The sequence below is a fragment of the Halichoeres trimaculatus genome, unplaced genomic scaffold (genome assembly GCF_033239565.1).
Source record: "Halichoeres trimaculatus isolate MK-OKI-2021-1 unplaced genomic scaffold, fHalTri1.1 fHalTri1_scaffold_6, whole genome shotgun sequence".
In the NCBI taxonomy this organism is placed as follows: Eukaryota; Metazoa; Chordata; class Actinopteri; order Labriformes; family Labridae; genus Halichoeres; species Halichoeres trimaculatus.
The window spans coordinates 2,686,556-2,708,967 of NW_027437184.1; the positions used below are offsets into that span (position 1 = coordinate 2,686,556).

A 22,412-nucleotide genomic window follows, 5' to 3' on the forward strand; every position below is an offset into this window, starting at 1 on the left:
AATTAATCTCCTTCTTCGACCCTTCATTATCACCACAAAGGTTCATTATGGAGGCCCAAACCTCAGCCCTCACAGGTGGAGAGGGGCTGACCTGGAGAGATATGAAATGAGCCTTTAGACAGTCTGAAGAGGAGCTGGGGTCAAACAAATGATGTGTTTAAAGGTCCTAATAGTTTGGGAGAAGGTGACTGAGCTTTCCTCTTCAGGATGCTAATGTTTGACCTGAGAGAAGAAATTAAAAAAAGAAACAAGAAAGATAAAAAAAACAGTAATGACAGAATTTTTGTAATGCTATTGGTTATCATAACACTAATAGTTATATTGATAATTCCATCATTATTGTAAATCATAAAAGCAATTTTTGAAATAATAGCAAAAACAATAATTATGGCTCATCACAGGCTAAACAAATTAAATAATTATACTATTTCAACTACTACAATTACAAATAAATAAATAAAAAATGAAAAAAATAATAAAAAAGCATTATTAAAAAAAAAGTATAAATGTAATAACAATAATAATACAAATAATAAATAATAAGTTATAATAATAAAATAATTGATATTAATTTATTATTATTACTACTTCCACTACTACAAGTATTCAAAAATAAATGAATAAATAAAAAACAAACATTAATTAAAAATATAATAATAATAATAATAATAATAATAATAATAATAATAATAATAATAATAATGATAATTATAATAATAGTAATAATAAAAAATAATAGTTATAATTATTAATATTTTTGTCATGATTATTATTATTATTATTAATAATAATAATAATAATTTATTTTTGTTATTTTCATTATTATAATTATTATTATTCTTCTTCTTCTTCTTCATAATAATATTAATAATAATAATAATAATAATAGTAATAATAATAATAACAATAATAATAATAAATATAATAATAATAATAATAATAATAATAATAATAATAATAATAATAATAATTAAAATAATAATGTAATGATAATCATAATCATCATAAAAATATTAATATTAATAATGATATAATCGAAAAGAATAGAACAGAATAGAATAGAATAAAATATAACCTTAATTGTCACTGCAATCAGTACAATAAAATTGCAAGGATTAGAAGAATTGAAAGTGCAATAATAATAATAACAATAATAATAGTAATAATAATGATAATGATAATAATAATAATAATCAAAGATGGTATTAAAGATCGACTGTAGCTCCTTTCAGTCTGATGAAAGTTAACTCCGAGAAACAATGGCTTCATGGTGAGTTGTGAAAGAATTAAAGCGTTTTTTCTCTGTAACTGTGGCACCACATCCAAACCCATTGTCCTAAAACCACACACAAAAGTGAAGGACTTTGTCATATCCCCATCTCTGTGCTGCAGGCACGCTCACACAGTTTGTTTTGCACTCCATTTGTTTCCCTGTTTATGATTTTTCACCGGAACACTGTTTGTGCAGGATCCCAGCAAGGTGCAGGACAGAGGACGACAACAGAGAGCGATGTGATTGTAAGAGGGGAGGAAAAAAAATAGAGAAGTTGGGCAGAATGTTTATGGTTCAATTTGGCTCCCATCATAAAGCAGAATATAATAAGCAAGTGAAGAAGATTGCAACATGTTGCCTGGCTGCCGCTGACAGTTTGAAAAGGGAACAGTACACTCAAGTGTGCTGCCGCCAACAAAAAAATAATCCCATAGACAGTATCTGGCAAGCACATACCTCATTCAGACAATTTTCATGCAGCGCTGAATGAGTGCTGGGCGAACAGCTACAGCTGACTGAATGTTTTCTGGCATCTCAGAAACGGCAGTAACCGCACAGCTTCAGACCATTTATCCCAAACTCCTTTATCTCATCCAAAATTTCTCAACACAAAGCTATTATGACAAAAGATCTTAAATTTTGTGACAGAATGTGAAATAAAAAAGACAAAAATGACTTATACAGTTGAATTGAAAACCATTAGAGATGTGACTGAATTTAAGCAGCAAGCATCAACATTTATCAGTGAGGGTTAAATGCTTTTTGGGTGACAGCCAGTTTCTGGGAAGCTTCCTAATGTCGTCTGTATTAAAAAGCTAATAAGGAAGATCCAGGTAGAGACTTCCTTCTCCCAGCAGAGGTCACTGTTTACACTCTGATGAGCAACCTGAGGAAAGTATGAAGCTGGAGTGGGAATAAAGACCAGAGCATTTCTGCAGATATCTGCTGTCTCTCCTCACAGACTGTTTTCCTGTTGAAACCACTGAGGAGAATTTTTCCAACACTCATTTCACATTTTCTCAATTTCTGAAGGTTTGAAGCCCAACAGTAGTGACTCAGCATATTGAAAATGCTGAGTCAAGCTACCTATTGGTTGAACCAGAAAGAAGAAAAAAGGCTAGGCTCAAGTGGGACTTTATTTTCTAGCTAATGCAAATGATTATGGGTAGAAACCATAGACTGTAAAAAAAAATAAAAAAAAATAGACGTGCTCGGCTTGAAGTGGGGTCTCCACAAAAACTGCTCCCCCTGGTGGCTGGCTGCAGTATAGGTTTAAAAATCTGGCTTTCCAGCCATTCCAGATGGGCTGTGGTCAAACTTTAAAAAATTAATACACCTGGTAGAAATGTTTCTCACGTCCGATTGTTGTGGTGATTTGAAGATATCATTTGGCTGTCATGTATCCAAGTCCTCTTTTTCTGAAAATTTTTGTTTTCATTAGTTATACGAGGTTAAAAACAAGCCACTGACACTGTTAAACAAAACTTATTGATGACTTCCATAAACTTTTACCATCTTACAGAAAAATGGTGACTTCTTGTCAATTCATCTGCCAAAGTTGCAATTTTTATTACCACATTTTAAATTTCAAAGAGGAAAAATAATAAGTTTGCCGTCTGTCTAATGACTTTTTCAGGATGAATTTAACTGGATCTGCCTGGACTCGAAGGGTAGTTTTGAATAGAGTTTATTCCTGGTACTTCTGATAAACCGATTAAATAAATAAGCAAATAAATAGATACATGAAAAGCTGCAAGCAGCGTTGATCGGGTCCTCACTCTGTAACAGGTCCTTTGTGCTAATTTCACTTACACTGTCAAGGTTTCATCCCTTTATAATGTGTCTGTGTGAAAAGAAGGCATTTTCCCGCCTTCAGTGAGTCACATGACCAGCTGCACGGAACTCTTAATCTGTCTGTGACATCACCACCAACTGCTGCCCTGTGAGGAGTGACACTGATTAAAGTTTTAGAAACATACCCTCAACGATGCCACAATTTTGACCAAATCTCTGGAAAAAAAAAAGATTCTTTTGTAGTAAATTTAGTCAGGAATCCATCCATATCATTTTTACCACTTTTACTTTTTTGTCTAGACGCCCTAATGCCGCAGCTTGTGTGGGGCTGGACCCTCCTCTCCCATTCATTCCAATAGGGGAAGCTTAAAGGGCTTCTTTGGGGTTCATCAACTTTGAGGGCTCGCCATTCAAAAACTGTATCTGAAACAACACATTCCTTTCTTACTTTTGTAAAGCAGGGTCCACTCTGTTATCAGAGTGAATTTGAAGCTGTTACCACTTGAGGTTTCGGAGATGATAACTTTTGAAAAAGGCCTAAAAACGTGGCCAAATTTGATTTTTAAAGGCAAATTGCCAGCTTCCTGTTTGAGATAGGTCAGGGGTGTCAGTGTGTGATTTGTGTGGCTCAATGAGACAAACATTTTGATGTTGGTTTGATCTCTGTACGACATTCCTACTGACCTTGGGGGCTGTTTTAGTGTGGCTAGGTGGTGCTAAAGAGCAAATTACGGGATGTTGGGGGTCAAGTTTGGTAATAATTAAAAACAAATATTTACATCAGGGTCAGCTAATCTGAAAATAGATGACGGGAGTCTCTGGTATCATTGAGAGCAGAGAGAAAACATACGTTGGACTGTTGAGGCCGGGAGTTGTAACTTCGCGTTTCTGCCCTGTAAAAGATAAGATTCACTGTAAATCCAAATTAAGACTCGCAAACACTTCTACCCAAGAAAACCCTTCATTTTCTACAACTTCCAGAAAAAATCAGTGCAGAAAATCACTTTTCCTGCCACTGATTGTTCTGCAGTTTGACTAATCACTCTGCCTCCTTTAATTGGCACTTGTGTTGCGCAGAGGAGCCACTGAGGGAAATGGGCTGCTTTTCTCAAAATCTGCTTCTTGCGCTGTTGCCTGCTGCATTCATTTTATGTCATTGTCTCTCTCTGCCCTTTGTTTCCTCTCTTTTGTAAACTTACTGCCTCTTTCTTATTTTATTCAATACCCCTCTCTGCTGAAATCTCCATGAAACAGATGCTCCCTTCCACAGTCTGCAGCTCATTCTGCTCTAATTGTGGAGTCACAGACGTTGAATGAAGACATTTTAGACAGCGGGGTAAAATTGAGCAGCAATCTTCATCTGTTATTATCATGACTGTTGACGCATTATATATAAATAAATGCGCTCAATCTATCACTGTCTGCACACTGAGCGTCTCTGCTGCTGCTCCCCTGCAGCTCTTTGACGGACAGTTTAACAAACAGGAGCTGACAACAATCGATGTTTCCCGAAACAGAGGTCAGTCCCACCCGTTCACTCAAATCTGTTTGGACAGTGGAGGCTCATCATGATGGAGGTCAGAGTTAAATCAGATTTATCCGCGACAAGGTGAAGGAGGAGAAGGGGACAATTTATGACAGGAAGTGAACGCTGCTCACCTTCAAATTAAATATATAAGCAATGAATTTCAGAGCGATGGCCGTCAGGAATGATTATTTCATGATTCCTCTTCCTGTAAACCTGATAGACGGTTTGGAGTAACATCTTTTTGTCTCCTTGAGGAATAAATCATGGAGGATGTGTGTGAGCTGCCTCTCTGCTGGGATTTATAAAACACTGCAACAAGTGTTTGGTACATTGGGTGGTAATGCATCACTGGTAGGTTCTTATACAAACAGGAACCTGGAGACGACTCAAAGCAGAGGGAACCTGTCCACGCTGAACTGTCCTAGCTAATGATGCTATTTCACACCAAGCCTCTGTTACCACTTTTCCACCTAACTGGTGCTGGTGCTAATTCCAGGCCTATTCCTGGCTAAGCACTGGTTCTTTGTGTTTCCACCAACCAATAACTTGCTCCTGGTGCTCAAAACTGGTGCTTGGCAAGCACCAACTTTTTGCTGGGCCAGAGCTCTAGTATACAACTTTTTGAAGTTGCGAAAACTGAACGGTTGATAACGATTTACCTATGTATTGAGTGCTGTAAACAAGTTTATGCTATACTAAACTATATAATACTGCACTGTACTATACCATACTATTCTATACTAGACTAGACTATGAGTGTGTCCCAAATCGCATACTTCCATACTCAAATAATCAAAATTTTGAGTATACTGCGTCAAAATGAAAAACAGTATGCATAGTATGCGAAAAATGAGTATGCAAAAGTACCAGGATGATGTACTCAAATCGGCCCGGATTTTTGAGTATGCAGCTGTGGACACTCAATGCACTTCATTTCTTCCTCTGGCAGCAATGGTGGAAGAGGGCTGTGACTGTTCGATCAGCACGGTAAAAACACAAATAAACAATACATACCGGGACATCTTCAGCCAGTAGGAGGAGGAGGAGATGTTGTTGGCGCCAATTACGGCGTAGCAAAGCGCGATTGAAATTCATTGTAATTACAATGAAAGATGGTAAGATCTTCATATTTTGATATTTTGTGTTATTAGCTGTGTTTAATATACTACTGAAAAGGCTTTGAAAATTTGCTGGCAAATAGTTGCGGTATTTGGCGGAAATGCGCTGGAAGCCGGTCACAATTAGATGTAGAAGCAGAAGAGGTCGACATCATGTCGTCATTTCCGGTAAGTATGGCACTCAGCAGTATGCAATTTGAGACAGCACTACACCCTCAAAATTTGCGCACTAAGCCAGTGAGTATGTAGTATGCTTAGTACACTCAATTTGAAAATTTTGAGTACACAGTATGGAAGTATGCGATTTGAGACACACTGCTCCAGCGTTGGGGGTACCGAGTTACAAAGTAACAGATTACAGTAACGATATTACTTTTATGGGTAATTATGAGGATATGTATATATATATATATATATATATATGCACACATACATACAGTATGCAACATCTTGGGTTGTAAAAGTCTGCTGGTCAAACCAAACTTCTGTCTCCATGTTGGACATGGCTGCAGTTACAAACTAACTCCAACATAACGGTTTAGTGTGGACTTGGACACTGGACACATGTCTCTAGAGCAGGGGTTCCCAAACTTTATTGTGCCCAGAATGTTTTTCTAACTTTTATTCATTTTTATTAAATATTTCATTTGTTTAGAACAAAAAAAAAAAAAAAACAAATTCATTTTTTTTCCTTCCCTTGTCTGAGACCCCCCTAGTGCCTCCTTGCGGCCTCCACTTTGAAAACCACTGCTTTAGAGGATTCACAGGAACAAGTACAGGACGAGCCAATCCAATCCAACTGCATCATGTAGCATCTTTTAAAACAAAGTTACAAGGTGTTTGACAATACATTTGTCAGCAACATTTTTTTTAAATAATGACAAAGATCAATAAAAGGCAATACACTTAAAGTGGGTTTAAAAAGTAACCAAGACTTGAGTGACGCATGGATCCTGTTTGATAATTTTTTTTCAATTTTTTATCAGCTTTAAAATTGTTGTCTTAACAATGAAACAAGAAAAATTTGTAAAAACAAACAAAAAAAAAAAAATGCTTGAAACCAAAATAATGTTTTAACAAGTAACTTTTCTTTTGTTTTGTTGGCGGATTTTTTAAAACTTGTTACAAGAATTTCAGACCTAATTTTTGTCTTTAAATAACTTAATATAAGACATTTTTCTGGACTGATAAGGTGAATGTGGCCCACATTAAGTCTAAAAAGACATTTTCTAGTGAAAATAAGACAAAAACACTTGATAAGATTTCAGCTTTTTCCAGTGCTTTTATGACTTGTCTGGATTTAGGAACCACCAGTACGGCCCTGGAAGAGGATCTCAGGCATGATCTGATCATTAAAGGCTTTAAAAACAAGCAGTAAAACCTTAAAATCAAGTCTTGCACTCATATGTAACCAGCAGAGGGCAGCAGGTTTTGTATCAGATGGTGCTATAATATGCATCTCTGTTTTAGTGCCCTTCTTTAACTCACCTGTAGATGCCTTCACACATTCCCTCCTTTCTAATCTAAACACCTGCTCCTGTGCTGGCAGCTTTCTGTTTGAATTTCTTTCATGTACCTCTGGGTGTCTGTCGCTGACCTGCCTTTGTGCTCATTCTGTCAGGCCAGGTAGCTCGTTCTGTTAGGTAAAGCCACTGACTCTGTCAGGTAATGTAGGCTCTACCCTCCTTTTTCAGTAGGCTGTATTTGTCAGGTGACACGGTGTGTTGAGCTGCTTATTTTTGCAGATATTTTACTTTCATATGCTATCCTACTCTGTCAGGCTTTTCCATGTCAAATGGAAACAAAAAAAACTTCTCTGTTTTGTAGATTTAAATGTATGCACACAGTGAGTCAGCTCTCTCCAGCTGCTGTTTTGCTGTGGGTCCTCTAGATGGCAGTGCAGGATCTTTAGACAGCTGTTTGGTTTTATGCAGCCTGAGAGGTCTGATTACATCCAGTTGATTTTACCTCTTTTTTTTTTTCTTCAATTTATAAAAGGAATAGTAAAAATTTGACTGCTTTAGATGGAAAAGGTTTTGCATGGACAGCATTATTTTAAACATTGAGTCAACCTAAATTATTCCACATTGAAATAGTGCAGTGTCATGGTGGCGTCTGTAAAATAGACCAAATCATTGATGTCAGCTTTTTCACTGTAGTAACATCAGTGTTACACTAGAGGGAGCTGCAGTATAACACATGAGCTGCTACCTCAAAGAAGAGGTGGGTGATGTGTAGTCTTTTTTTTCACCCACAACTTTTTTTTTAAATTGAATTTTAAGACATACAAATACATTTTCAGTAGGTTCTTCAGGACAATAAGTGTAGTTTTAGAATTTAAAAGAGAAAAAAAACAAGATACAAGAGCAGCTCTGGGCACAGGTAACGTGTACCTAGAGCTGGTCCTGTACCTTGTATTGAAGAGGAGCTACTGAGCATGTACAACTTTAAACAAGAGTGTGTGGCCAATATTTTTGGGCCCACAGCAGGAAATAAGTCGCCACACACAGATGAACAAAGCAACTTTATTCATCGTTAGAAATATATTAACTATTTTTCTCATTGAAAATGTAAATACACACAGTTCACAATATTTTTTTTAATTTTTTAATCTTACTCAAGGTAATGTTGTGGGTGGTGGGGCGGCACCCTCTTTATTGGCCAGCTGCCACTGGAGATGGTCCCCTTACACCAGGGGTCTACAACCTTTACTTTCAAAGGAGCAATTTAGCCTCAGCTCACCTGGATTGAAGTCATTCAGGTACCACAAAATTTACTTAACCTTCACAATTAAGACAAATAAGTGTAATAAATTCTAAACATAGCAAAAAAATTTAGTGACTAATTATCTAAAAAAGAGGGTTTCTTTAGTGCTTATAAAATTGCAAATATGCAAGGTATCCTTTTTGTTTAATTTTAATTAAAATCTTAAATGTGCAATTTATAAAAATAAAAATAAAAATTTGTAATATAACTTTGTAAATTTATGAAATTTCAATTAGTTAAAAAAATTTTCAAAATTCTAAAAATTCAGAAATTTGCAGATCTAAAATAGTGAAATTTAAAAAATGTGAAAAAATTCAGGGAATTCTAAAATTTTAATAGTTTGCCAAAATGTTATATTTAATTTGCATAAATAAATAAATTTAAAAATTGCCCCAAAATATATTTAAAAAATTGCAAAACATTGAAAAAAGGGAATTCAAATAATTTGCAAATACTTGCAGAAATTTAAAAAAAAAAAACAAAAAAAAAACAAACAAACAAAAAAAACTATGAAATTGCTAAAAAAAAAAAAAAAAGAAAAAAAAAAGAAAGAAAAAAAAGAAAAAAAAAAGAAAGAAAAAAAAAGCAAAGATCTTCAAAGACCCTCGCTTTACACAATGTGAGGGTTCAAGAGTGTATCTTTAAGAGTGGGGTCTGGAAGGCGATATGTGTTCTTGCTTGTGAAGACTTAACTGATGCTTTAAGTGGAAAATATTGGTGTGAGGCTTGTTTGAGCTGGAGATGTAATAACTAACCTAAAATGTAACAATGCTGAGCCCAACATGCACAAGTTGTTAAATTTTGGTCAGTTATTACATCTCAGGTTTTACTACATTTTCAAAATTACATTTCAGGTTGCTGTTACAATTCTATCTGTTGACAAAGAGGATAATGTAAAAAGTAAAGAGTGGATGTGAGGTATAATACTTTTACTTGACTCAAAACTCACTAGTTTGAACATTTGTCATGTTTTTGAATGAAATCATGACCTGAACTGATCTGTCTCACCACAGACCCCCGTTAACAGACCCATTTCATGACTGATCTTTCGCCTACCAGACTTTGAAGTCTTCTTCCACACTTTCTCTCGCTCAAACAAACTTTGTTGTCCAGTCAGCCAAAGCACACAAATTAGAAGTTAAAGCAGAGAAACTTTTCTTTTCTACCCCTGCTCTCTTCACATGTTTTGCACAGCATCCAAAAGAAAAGTCCAACAACCAAAGAAGGCGCTAATGTATTCGTCATAATGAGATGCTCGGCAGCGAGATCAAGAGAGCAAAAGACGATCGTCTTCCTCCTTTGAGACAGGACTGCGAGCCAAGATAAGAAAGTGAAAGATGAATCAGACCTGCGCTGAATCATTTGCTGCACTTTTCTTCGTATCACACGGTGAATTCAGCCGCTGTGATGTCAGGCTGACGCCAGCAGTGATGACCTAATGGCACGAGGCAGCGCCGCTTTCCAGAGCCCACACGACCCGGTGGCTCTTCATTTCCAGCCAAACTAAAAAACTAATGAGTGAGATCTTGTTGATGACTGTGTGCAGAGGCTGAAAACTGAACATACTGTCTCCTCACACATTTTATTTTACACAGACTCTTTCTTTGAGGCAAACGTTAAAGGTCACGTAAAATCAGAACGATAATTCTACAAGTAGCTGCACATCCTGTTTATTTGTCATTATTCAAGCCTTGACGTGTGTGAACAACAGCACCTTAAGATCTGCTGATTATTTGTCATATACCTGAAATTTCTTATGTTTTCTGTTCACAGAATGCTGTAAATAATTAAAGGTGTCATGAGTTATGATCACATAAAGGTGACAGGTGATAACAAGTGATAAATAATTTATGAGTTTTAGCACTGCAGACTTTAAATTAACCCATTTTTTAGAGAGAGAACAACTAAAGTCAAACAACTTCAAATCAGCTGTAGTCGGGCTGCTTGGATGGCGTTATACTTCACCAGAATAGGTGGGACTTTTCTTCTGCTCACAACGAAGGCGGATGCTTTTCTTCCAGCTCCCTCCTCCCTATCTGCTCTGCTTGCTCTTGATCTGTCTCTGTCTGAACTATCAGAGCCTCTCTTTGTATCCTATCCAAAACCTAAAATCATGGGTTTGATTGGCTGGTTTCTCATCGTAATTGATCAAATTTTCTCAACGAGGAAACTGGGCAAAGGGAAGTCCGCTTGCCCCGGCGGAACATTTGCTGCCGAGTATACGATCAACTCTTGGGATACTTGGAGAACCGTATGCCTGTCGTTTCGTTCCGTCGAGGATGTTGAAGATTTCTACATATTTGGATTTATGAAAACAGGCTTTCTGCTGTTTGGAGCTGGTGGTTTCCTGATTTACCGCAAACTTCAGAGGATGCAGGCAGCACTTTTGGGTTATAGGCTGCCCATCATCGAGGGATTGTGCAGGGCTGTGAACACTCAGACCCAAACGATTTTGCAAACTCAAAGGGGACATATCATGCTGATCCCTGATTTAATACTTACATATAAAATGATAAAGTTGAAAACAAGACCTTACACCCCCTGAATTTTCAAAAAATGAGATATTGTATTTTTTCTGATATCCTAGAACGAGATTTGATGCCTCTGAAAATAGGTCATTGCCAGTTGGCCGCAAGATTTCGACCTTCATGACGACACGAGGATCCTTTCTTTTTATTGGAGTAATCTGATAAAGCGGCTCCTCCTCTGTGATGTCAGTTAGTCACATAACCACCACTGAGGGATACACCCACCAAGAGCCGAGTATAAATACAGCTCCCTACCAGCTCTGGCTAACATGACTGAGTGCTAACATAGTGAGGAACTGACGGCAGAGGCGATCTTTAGACTACACTTTCAGCATGATGGATAAAACAGACAGAGAAAAGTGAAGGAGCAGGATGGAGCCCTGTGATAGAAATAGTTTATTGGTGAAGTCTGCCTATATTTCCACGTATAAACTATACATGTTACAGTACCGCTTTGACTCACCACACTGAAGCGTCCTGAGATGATCTGTGTCCAGGTGGATTTTCTTCCTCCTGAGCTGCAGAACCGTCCGGGTCTGACTCGGGGTCCAATACAAAAGGACGTATCCTACACTCCGACATTTTATTAGTGCTATCAATGCCTTACGGTGAAGTTTTGGCAAACAGCAAACTTGCTCGGTTTGCCCCATCCAATATGGTGATTCTGTAAATACTGCCATGCTGCAAAAACCGCCCCCTGGCTCTACCCCCTCCGCCCCTCTGATAGAACTGACCAATCAGAGCACAAAGGGCCGTGACGTTGCGAGGTTACTGGAGGTCATTCTGGAAACGGACCGTTTCAACGAGATCTTCAGAATGGCCTAAAATGAGGATATTGAGAACGCTATTGTGGGGCAATGAAGGAACTAGGACTTGTACTGAGGGCAGAAATGCTTTACAGGCATCCTAGTCTGGCATAGTGAAAAGGAGAAACAAGCATATGTCCACTTTAAACGCAGGCAGGATGTGATTCCTGGACTTCTTGCAGGATGGATAACAACTTGGAGAAGTTGTCAGCTTGGCTCAGCTGTAATGAGCCACCGAATTAGGTCATTTGGATCGCCACAGAGTTGACAAGTTGTGACTTAAAGGCAGACGGAAAACTTTTCAGTGAGTCTGCTTGACCCAAACAATCTTTATCTGTCTTTCGGCTCCTCCGCGTCGGCCTTGGTGGGCTGATAACGCTCGACTCTCCTGGATGGTATGCAGACAGATGCCCTACCCCCTCCCATCCCATCCCCCACCTTCTTCCTGTGAACTATTCTCTAGATCAGAACTCTTTGAGGTCGTCTCCTTGTCATCATCAGATGCGCATGTGTCCGAGTAAGGCTGCGGCTGCAGTTGTGCAGCCAGAGTCTTTGCAGTAGAGACTGTGAGGGATTCTGGGAGAATCTGAGTGGAGCTGTTGACAAAAATATTTTTTTTGTTTTCCTTTTTTTTTTTTCTTTTGAGAGTCTAATCACTTCTTGACTCTAATCCCAACATGTAATACAATCCTCGAAAAAAATACATTAGAACGGCGGCTGTCAATTATCGTTAAACCTGACAGAAAACCTAGTTTTTAACCTCATTTTAATATTGAAAACAAAAATTTTCAGAAAAAAAGACTTGAATATAAGGCAGCCCAATGAAATCTTCAAATCACCACAACAATCAAATGTGAGAAACATTTCTACGAGGTGTATTAACTTTTTAAAGTTTGACCACAGCCCATCTGGAATGACCGGAGGGATGGATTTTTTGACCTGTACTGCAGCCAGGCACCAGGGGGAGCAGTTTTCGTGGAGACCTCACTTTGAACTGAGCAAGATGACGTCCATTTTCTTTTTTTTTACATTCTGTGGCAGGGGTCTGCAACCTGTACTTTCAAAAGAGCCATTTTGCCTCAGCTCACCTGGATGAAAGTCATTCCAGAGCCACAGAATGGAGGTTATCTTCACAATAAAGACAAAAAAGTGTATAAAAATCTAAACAAAGTAAAAATCCAGTGAATAATTATCCCAACAAGATTAAAAAAAATAAAATAAAATAAAATAAAATAAAATAAAAATAAAATAATTTAAAAAAAAAAATTCAAACCCAAATAATGCAATTTTAAAATTTTGATTGTCAGAAATTTAATATAATATTCTAAAAAAAAATTGCAAAAAATAAACAAACAAAAAAAATGGGATTTAAAAAAAAACTTCAAAAATTTTCAAAATCTCCCCAAAATTTAAAATTCTTCATTAAATTTGAAATAATGTCAAAAATTGAAATTAATATTTTTTTCAAAAAATTCAGAAAAAAGCAAAAATCTCAAAAAATAAAGGCTTTATTGCAAGATGTGATACAAATTTAGTACAGAAAAATGTTATACTGTGATTTTATTTATCAACTGAGTTTTTTTCATTAATACCCTCCGTAAGACAAATAAAAAAATAATTTTCTGTGTCAATAATATTTTTCCAAAGCCAAAAGGAGCCACTGCAAAGGAGTCAAAGAGCTGCATGAGGCCCCAGAGCCACAGGTTGCAGACCCCTGGTCTATGGGTACCCTCCTATTAAGTGGCGTGCACAGAGTATTTGAAGGGCAGGGGCATGTTTATCATGTTTCCACCAGCCAAAAGGGAAATTAAGTGTGTTTTGCCAAAACAGGGCACTTTGTCAAATTTTGGCTCCTCTGTGTTGTTGAGTTTTGGGATGAAACGTTGTGTAAACAGGGCCTCAGAGAGTGTCGCTCCCATTTTTTCAACAATTTGTCCATTAGGCTTTTGGGACTTGACAACTACTTTAGAAGCTACTGGTCCAGATGGCAACCTCCAGCACCACTGACTGATAATAATGAGTCAAACCTCTCAGAGGGCTTTGGGACATGGAAAAATAATATCTGACTGTTTTGTTTTCTTTGCAGCTTCCTGTTTGAGGTTGAAGAATTCATCTTTTGATGCACAAACTCTCATATTAAGGGAGTATAAAGCCTTCAGCATTCCCACTCCTTCCGGGGCTGTAAATCCTCCTTAAGCTGTTCAAACTTTGGGAGGTGAAAGGCTCTTAAGTCATGCCAGCTACCCAGGTGGCCCGTTCTGACATCACAGAGCGCTTTAGTGAGACAGAGCTCTGTAAAATACAGCCCAGCCAAACTGCTGTCTGCTCAGGTTGTTCTGTTCATGACTCTCACAGCTTGAGCTCACAATGGGCTTTTGGCATCCACTGACAGCACTGGAAATGTTCAGACTGCTGCTGCTTGAAGCTCTGACTGAGCTAAACGCTGGGTTTGTTCTGCAGGATGGAGATGAGGTGGAAATGTTTGTTTACGAAGCAGCAGAAAGTTTGCAGATATCACCGTGACTTGGTGTGTGATGCTTGTTGGGGTGAGAAAGACCCATCTGTTCCCGTCCAGGTCCAGGCATTACTGCATCTGGGTTTCTTTCTGCTGTAATAATCCACTCACCGTACACCAACCTGCTGGTTTGGACTCAGTGTCTGACAAGCATCAATCTCGGTTGTTGAAAACTAGAGACGCCTGTGTGTGATGGCTTTAGACATCAGCCTCAGTCCGCGCCATGTGAAGCTCTCCCAAGTTCTAGCTTTAGCTCGTCTTAACGATCACCATAGAGGAGTGGTTTTCCCTTTTACTCGTGCACATTTTTCTGTTGCTATGCTTCAAAGCAGCACTCTTTAAACAGCTTGCCTTTTAGTGATGACCCTCCGGGTCTTCCCCATTTCTGTGGTGTGTTGAACAAAGCAAAGGTAAATTTAATGTTTCGATAGTCACTTGATCTAACCCCTTTAATCCAACTAGCAACAAGATTGACAGAGCTCTTTTATTTATTTATTTATTTATTTATTTAATTATTTATTTATTTATATTAATGAAGTTATCATTTATTTATTTACTTATTTATTTATTTATTTTTAAATTTCTGGAATCTTTCAAGAATTGGATTGACTTTGGTAGGGTATTGAACTTTTATAATTAAAAAATAGGAGGAAAAAAGAAATAAAATTCTTATGTTATAAAACAAATTTAAATAATAAATAAATAATATAAATGAATAATATAAAATTAGGTCTACAGAATAAAATGCATTTATTTATCTTGCAAAGAAAAAATTTGGATTCAATGGGTTAACTTGATAATTTACTTGAGTATATGTGTTTCAGATTTTTTAACTTAAAGTCATAATAAATAAATTACAACTGAAAAATGTTCAAAATTCCCAAGTTTAGATCAATCAAGTCCAAAAGCAGCAAAATATGTAGCTGAGAAGAGGATTGTCATATAAAATAACTAAGTAAAAATACAATCAATATGGTAAAACATGATAAATACCATTTGATAAAATGATTTATTGAATTGAAACAATACTACTCTTAAACTCTTGAGCATTAAGTGTTTCATTGTATTACCTGTGGTAACGTAGTGTGAATGGTGTTTTGCTTTATGGGAAAGAAAGAAAGAAAGAAAGAAAGAAAGAAAGAAAGAAAGAAAGAAAGAAAACCTCTGACACTGAAAACAAAACTTTAGTAATAATTTTACAGTAATTGATCTTTATGACAGTGAATTACTCAAAAAAATCTACTCCAACATTTTTTTCAGTGTTGTATGTTAAGGTAAATTGTTACATTGGTAAAACCATAGACTGTCAAAAAACAAATAAATAAATGAATAGATGAAAAATAAATGTGATCTTGCTCTGCTCGAATTGAGGTCTCCACAAAAACTGCTCCCCCTGGTGGCTGGCTGCAGTATTGGTCAAAAAATCCATCTCCCCAGTCATTCCAGATGGGCTGTGGTCAAACTTCAAAAAATAAATACTCCTGGTAGAAATGTTTCTCACAAATGATTGTTGTGGGGATTTGAAAAAAATATTTGGCTACCTTGCATTCAGGTCCTCTTTTTTTCTGAAAAATATTGTTTTCATCATTTATTAGAGATTAAAAACAAGGCTTCACGTCACGTGTAACATTGATTGACAGCTGGCATTCTTGTGTAGTTTTTTTCAGGGATTGTAAAATATGTACTTTACTCTCCAAAGAAAAACAAACATGTTTTTTGACTCTGGCTCCAAAATGACGGTGCCTGTGGTGATGGGGCTTTTTTGGCTTTGAAACTGTAAAATAATAAAAGGTGGAGCCACGCTGTCCACTCTATACACAGTCTATGGGTAATACATCCAGATATTCTTAATATTCTTTTGTAGAGCTGCACCTATGGTTATCCTTCCAAAGCTGAAACTGGACTGTAGCCTTTTTCTTAAAGGTGCAGGATGAAGGAGGCATATTAGAGAGGTGTACCAACTAGGTTTATCAGCTATAGCTTCAATTTTTCAGTATTTAGAGCTCATGGTGATAAATTTCCTGTTGTTTTCTGTAGGTAAATTGTACGATAGCTCCGTGTTTTCTTCATACTGACTCATTGGGAGACCTTTTTGGGGTTTCATGTTCTCTGCAATGATTTTCCTGCTGGGTCAAAGTTCAGTATCTGCATATATGGGTCATTATGTTTGTAATCACCACCTCAGGCACGACGCTCTGATGTTCTGCTCCTCTAAACCTATGCACACACACACACACACACACACACACACACACACACACACACACACACACACACACAGCAGTCTGACAGATCGTTGTTGTTCCTTTTGTTTTTTGAAATGTAAGCAGACACAGCCTTTAAAGCTCCTAAGACGTTGTTTGACAGGAGTCCTAATAAAGACGATGAAAGATGACCCGACGTCTTCTCTGTCATTAACATCTTTAGAAGCTCTGACACATGTTACTCTGTGATCCTGTTCCTCTTTCATCCAAACAGTGTGAATTGGTTCATTTCACACTCTGAAGGTGTTTCACACATTTTAATTGCAGATATTAAGTGCACACACACACACATTAGCACCAGCATACACACAGATACACACCATCAGACGTCTTCACCGCCTCCCTCACCCTGCGAGCTGCCAGTCCTGAGATCAGGGCTGCGGCTCCAGCCTCCCATCCTGCTCCCTTGAGGTTAATTATGTTCACTTTACCAGCCGTGACTCGCTTTCAATCTGCCTGAAAAGCTCACAGACTACTACAAGCTCCACCACGGCTGCTGTAAGCGCTAACAACTAGCCCCTCGGAGCAGTTTCTGTTCACACGTGATGTATGGCAGCCGTGCCAAGGCAGGCTAATTAAAATGACTGACTGGGAACTGGCCTGGATGTGGAGCAGGTAGTAGGAGCCGTGTGGATGTTACAGAGCTGCTGGTTCAGCTCAGACTGACTCGCTCTCATGCTGGATGTTGTCTTTCTTTTGGTATCCACTTATTGTTGGAGTGTGTGTTGAAAAATGTGCTGGCTCTTCCCTGTGTGTGTGTGTGTGAGGGTTTTTTTTTTTGTTAATTTTGGGACAATTTGCCTCATTGGAAAGGAAAACTGAAAAGAAACAGGAAATGTGGGAATGACACGCAGCAGAGGGTCAGGATTTGGATTTTTCATGCTCCATTTTTGTCTTTTCTTCACTATTAGACACTATAAATCCAGCTTTGTGTTGTTTCCTTTAGTTGTCTCTTGATACCAGATAATCAGTCTTCAGTTATATGCTGTGAAAACATCAGGGAATTAATTTTCTCTCCAATAGGGGGCAATATGAGGGAAATATGGCAGGTTTTTTTTAATTTTTTTATTATTATTATTTTTTAATGACAGGATCAGGATTTGGGATTTATCAGGACTGATTTTCATATTCAGACTTTTTTTCTTTTTTCTTTTTTTTTTTAACCTGCAAACAAAATTTTAGGTCCAAATATTTTTAATCCTACCTTGTTGCCTTTTGTGCACCATTTCATTATTATTTTAAATTTCATTTGATGTTTTTATTAATTTAATCTCATCTTTTGTCCTTTTTTTTTAATTCTTACATTTTCACGTTATGATAAAAACTTTTTTTCAAAGATGTCAGCTGCAAGAAATGAAAACTAGGCATGGGTACTGAATAACCAAATTGGTTGCAGTACTAAGTACTGTTTCATCTGAAATCTAACCGCACCATGTTCAGGTACCTAAATGCATCCTTGTGACTGTGAGGAAGTGGAAGAGTAGGAGATTTTCCTACTAGACATGAACACAGCATTACAAGGTTATATACTGAAAAATAAATATGTTAAATTGAAAAAATGAGATTTTATTATTGATCAAATTGGTATTTAATACACAAAACATAAACTCACATAAAGGTACTGACAATCAGTACTGTTAAGTACCTATACCGATGGCCAGGTAACAGGCATCGGTAGTATATCGTTTTAAATTTGAAAGTTACCCATCTTTTTATTAAATGTGAATGCTTGCAGATAAAAATGAAGACAGAGTTTTTCCGCTCCAACATTAATACGAAAGAATTTGTGTTAAACAGTCTTATTTGTAAAATTAAATACATCAAAAACTATGGACGAGTTGTTAATTGAGACTAGACGCACGCACGCCCTGTGATCACGGTCAGCAGAGTCCCGTCAGCTCCTTCAGCTCCTTCAGCTCCTTCAGCTCCTTCAGCTCCTTCAGCTCCTTCAGCTCCAGTATCTGCTGCTGGTAAATGTGACAGTGACAGAGTGGCTCAGAAATGAGCCTGACATCACATACAACATGAGATCCACGGCTCCAGCCAAACGCTGGTGATCAGTGTCAGAGATAATCCTGTTTCATGGCTCGGCTCACGTCCTGTTACCTTATCATACTTTATGTTTCTGACACAAGATCCAATACCTCTTTATTTATTTATGTAATAATCTTCTTATGATTCAGCAGTGTTCAGTTCAGCCACTAACCTGCCTCTATCAGAAAAAAAGATTTTCTCCACCACAGAAAGGAGTTACATAATGGTTATTGTTATAAAATGGTGAGGTTAGTGGAAAGGTACTCGTATGTCCCCTTAACTGTCACAATCCTCTCACTCTTCAACTGGCAGGATTTCCACCATTAGCTGCTCATGTTGAGACCTACTTAAAAAGATAAAAACACCATTAAACAGGTTAAAACCAGAAGTCAATTTCACCAACTCCACGTCAAACTTTGTTCTGAACCACCTCATGTGGTGTTTGATCTTTTAAAGTCACATTTTACTGGTTTTTTAGCTGAGTTTTTGAGGGGAAAGGATTGAATGAATAGTGCATTTAAAGGCGCAGTCCTTCTTTTGTGGTGGAAAACATTACGTTTTAATTACGTTACTTTCAGTTTTCATATAGTGTAGTCCAGGAGTCTACAATCTTTACTTTCATAGGAGCCATTTTTCCTCAGCTCACCTGGATTAAAGTCAAACCAGTGCCACAAAATCTACTTTATCTTCATGACTTAATAATGTTTGAAAATAAAAAAAAAACAGTTATAACCTGAGGAATAATGATCATAAGGTGTTTTTTTTTTCTAATTAAGTGGCTACACACATAATGTCTTGGTTTTGTATTTTTCAAAAATTAAAGAAATAATAATAAAAAATAAAATAACAAAATGTGCAAAAAATTGCAAGAAATTTGAAATTTAAAAATCTTTAAAAATTACATAAAAAGGCAAAAATGTAAAAACTAAAGATTGAAAAAAAAGAAAAATTAAAATGCAATAATTGAAAAATATTTCAAAATTTAAAATTTTGCAAAATTTTATGAAACCTAAATCTGCATAAATTTCAAAAGATTTTTATTCAAAAAAAATTTCAAAATATCAAAAAAAAAAAAAATTAAAAGTAAAAAAAATCCAAAAATTAAAATAAATTGCAGAAATTTCACAAATTTGCAAAAACTTTAAACTTCAGAATATTACTTGAATTTAATAACATATATTGATATTAAGGCTGAACTCACTGTTTTCTGTTGTTTGCTAGTGTTTTCTCACATATTAAGCATGTGGATCTGGCACGTTGTCAGTTAAATGAATCCATCCTCACAGAATTATTATTATTATTTTTTTCCAGATGAGTCTTTCTGTAGATGTAGTTATCTTCCCAGGGATGTAAAACTTGAGGTTAGCCACAGGTGCATGGAAAGTTGGTGGGCTGTTGATGTTGTAGGAGGTGAAGTAGAGCGGTGGCAGGCTTTATTGACAGATGGGATGAAGATTTAGTTCAAATAAATGTTAACGCAGGATTTTATTTAGTGTCAGAGTCTTTAATCATCAATACCCTCTAGAAGAAAATTCTTTATTTCATAAGATTTTTTAAAGCTACAAGGAGCCACAGGTTGCAGACTCTTGGTTTGGTCCAAACCAACACAGACTGTTGGATGTACCTGCAGTAAACAGAGTTATAAAGTTACAAAGAGAAGGTCTCCTGTTGTGTCACCTAAAAAATACACCTGGTCCTCTTTGTGCTTGGCGTGTTCTGTAAACTGGTGTTTTTCAGCCTCACATTTACATTGTAATAGTTTATAGTGGATGTTTTGCAGGAAGCTTGTTATCTTTTCCCAGCAGCTGCTTTCTGAACAGTGAATTCAGACACAGAGCTCCTACGACACACACAGGTGTCCGTAACAGTTTCACTTTTAGAAGAAATATTGAATTCATTCACTCAAACAACTCATTTTCAGCTGCAGGTTTTCTAGCCCCACTTCTCATCTCACTCCCAGGAGGATTCTGAGGACGTGTTTTTTATGTATACATAGGGTCGTCGTTGTATTTTTCCAACTTGATCCCATGTGTCCTTCAGGGTTTGTCTTATACGCTGCTTCAGATGTGATTTACCCAACGACTGTGGCTCACACCTCTCATCTGAAGTGGCTTGGTGCTGAAACTATTTTTTCCTTCATTGCTTTTAGTAGCATAGTTTTCCTATTTCATATTTATTTCATATTTTGCAATTATATATTGTAAAAAAATATCAAAACATGATTTAGTGCAGCATGAGGGAAAATAAGGAATGAATGAAACAGTTAAAGAGGTTGTCACACGCAAGTTTAGAAGAAGAGTTGTTGGGAAGAAAAGTCTTGTTGTCACATGGACAGAGGAACAAAGTTGGTTTGCAGGATACAGCAGGAAATATTTCATATCCAGTTCACAGAGTTTCTCTTTGATGTGGTTGAACTGGAGCATCTCAGAAAATGAGTTTCTCTTTCTTCCAGGCGAGCTGAAGGATCTTCAGTTTATCTTAAAAATGGAAGCATTTGACCAGGATTGGCTTGGATTGACTCTGGACTCGTGTTTACATGTGGTTGGTGTGTGATGGGCTCCTTCAACAATCCACAAGGCCGAGAAGTTCTCTTTCTGGAGGAGTTGTGGAATCCGCTGCTTCATGAAGCCCAACATGTCCCGGCCCTCAGCTTCTTCAGGTTAGTGAATGAAACAGTGACTTAAAGGCGGGCTGCGGCTCTCAAATCCTCCACCTTCTCCTTGAGATATGAGTTTTCTTTCTCAAGCTTCAGAAAACATTTGTCTAGATACGTGAAGTTGTCTTCATTAGCGGTGACACTGCTCCAGCTCCTTCACATGCTCTGTTGTTGTTGATAGAGATTCTTGTATTGTTTTAAGGCTTGTTTGTAATGTATCCCAATTTGGAGTCAAGATGAGAAAACATTTCATTTCTCATCTGTTGAATAGACTCCCAAATGGCTCAGTTGGATACTGCTTCATTTATGGTAAACCGGGCACACAGTTTGGCGTCAGTTTACTTAAAGATACAAACTGGTTTTGAAATCAAGCTCTGTTTCCACCATGCAGTCCGCTACAGATCAGTACGGTTTGGTACAAGTTGCATGAGTTAAACTGATCCTGTTTGCAGTTCCATAGCCAACCGTACCCCCTCATGGTAGGCAGTGTGTAAAGGGATGCTGATAGAGGCATCAGTTTAATAATAGCGTGACACCACAGCAGTTGGACACAGTGTCCCAACTAATAAATCCAACGAAAAAGAAAACAGGTGACTCAGTAAACGATGGAAGACATCCAGCAATTTGTCGTCTTTGTGATTTCATGTGGTTCTTTGATGCAAAGAACAATAAAGCTTTATTTCAGAGAAGACTCTGTGATGCCAGGACAAATACAGCAGCCGCTGTCACACAGGAAGTGACCATTCTTTGAGAATACAATGTTATCAAATTCAGATACACTTTCAAAAATGTTAAAATTTTGCAAATGTATTCTTTTTTTGTTTCAGAATTTGACATATTATTGAAAATTCTTTTTCTGATTTTTTTTTTTTTTTTTTAAATTTCTGAATGTTGTTAAATTTTTGTAATTTCAATCATTTTTAATTGTTGCAACTTTTTGGAATGTAAAAACTGTATGAGTTTGTTGCAAATTTTTGGATTTTTTTTTTAATTTATGCATTTTGTTGTTTTTTTAAATTTTTTTTTTACATTTTCTATTTTTTTTTAATTTATTCTTAAATTTGTGCAAATTTCTGGAATTTCATTTTTTTATTTTTTTCATTTTATTTCACATTTTTACATTTTTATTT

The 22,412-nt window shown here is 36.9% G+C and overlaps 1 long non-coding RNA gene across 2 annotated transcripts in view; it reads left to right on the plus strand.

Annotated features, from left to right (window-relative positions):
• The window catches only part of LOC141792105 (uncharacterized), a 48,643-nt gene extending 26,650 nt beyond the window's left edge, over positions 1–21,993 (plus strand). For both annotated transcript variants that reach the window (XR_012598355.1, XR_012598353.1), the window contains 2 exons: positions 21,079–21,285; positions 21,554–21,993. This is a non-coding gene — a long non-coding RNA (uncharacterized LOC141792105). The remainder of the gene's footprint in view (positions 1–21,078; positions 21,286–21,553) is intronic.
• The last annotated feature ends 419 nt before the right edge of the window (positions 21,994–22,412 follow it).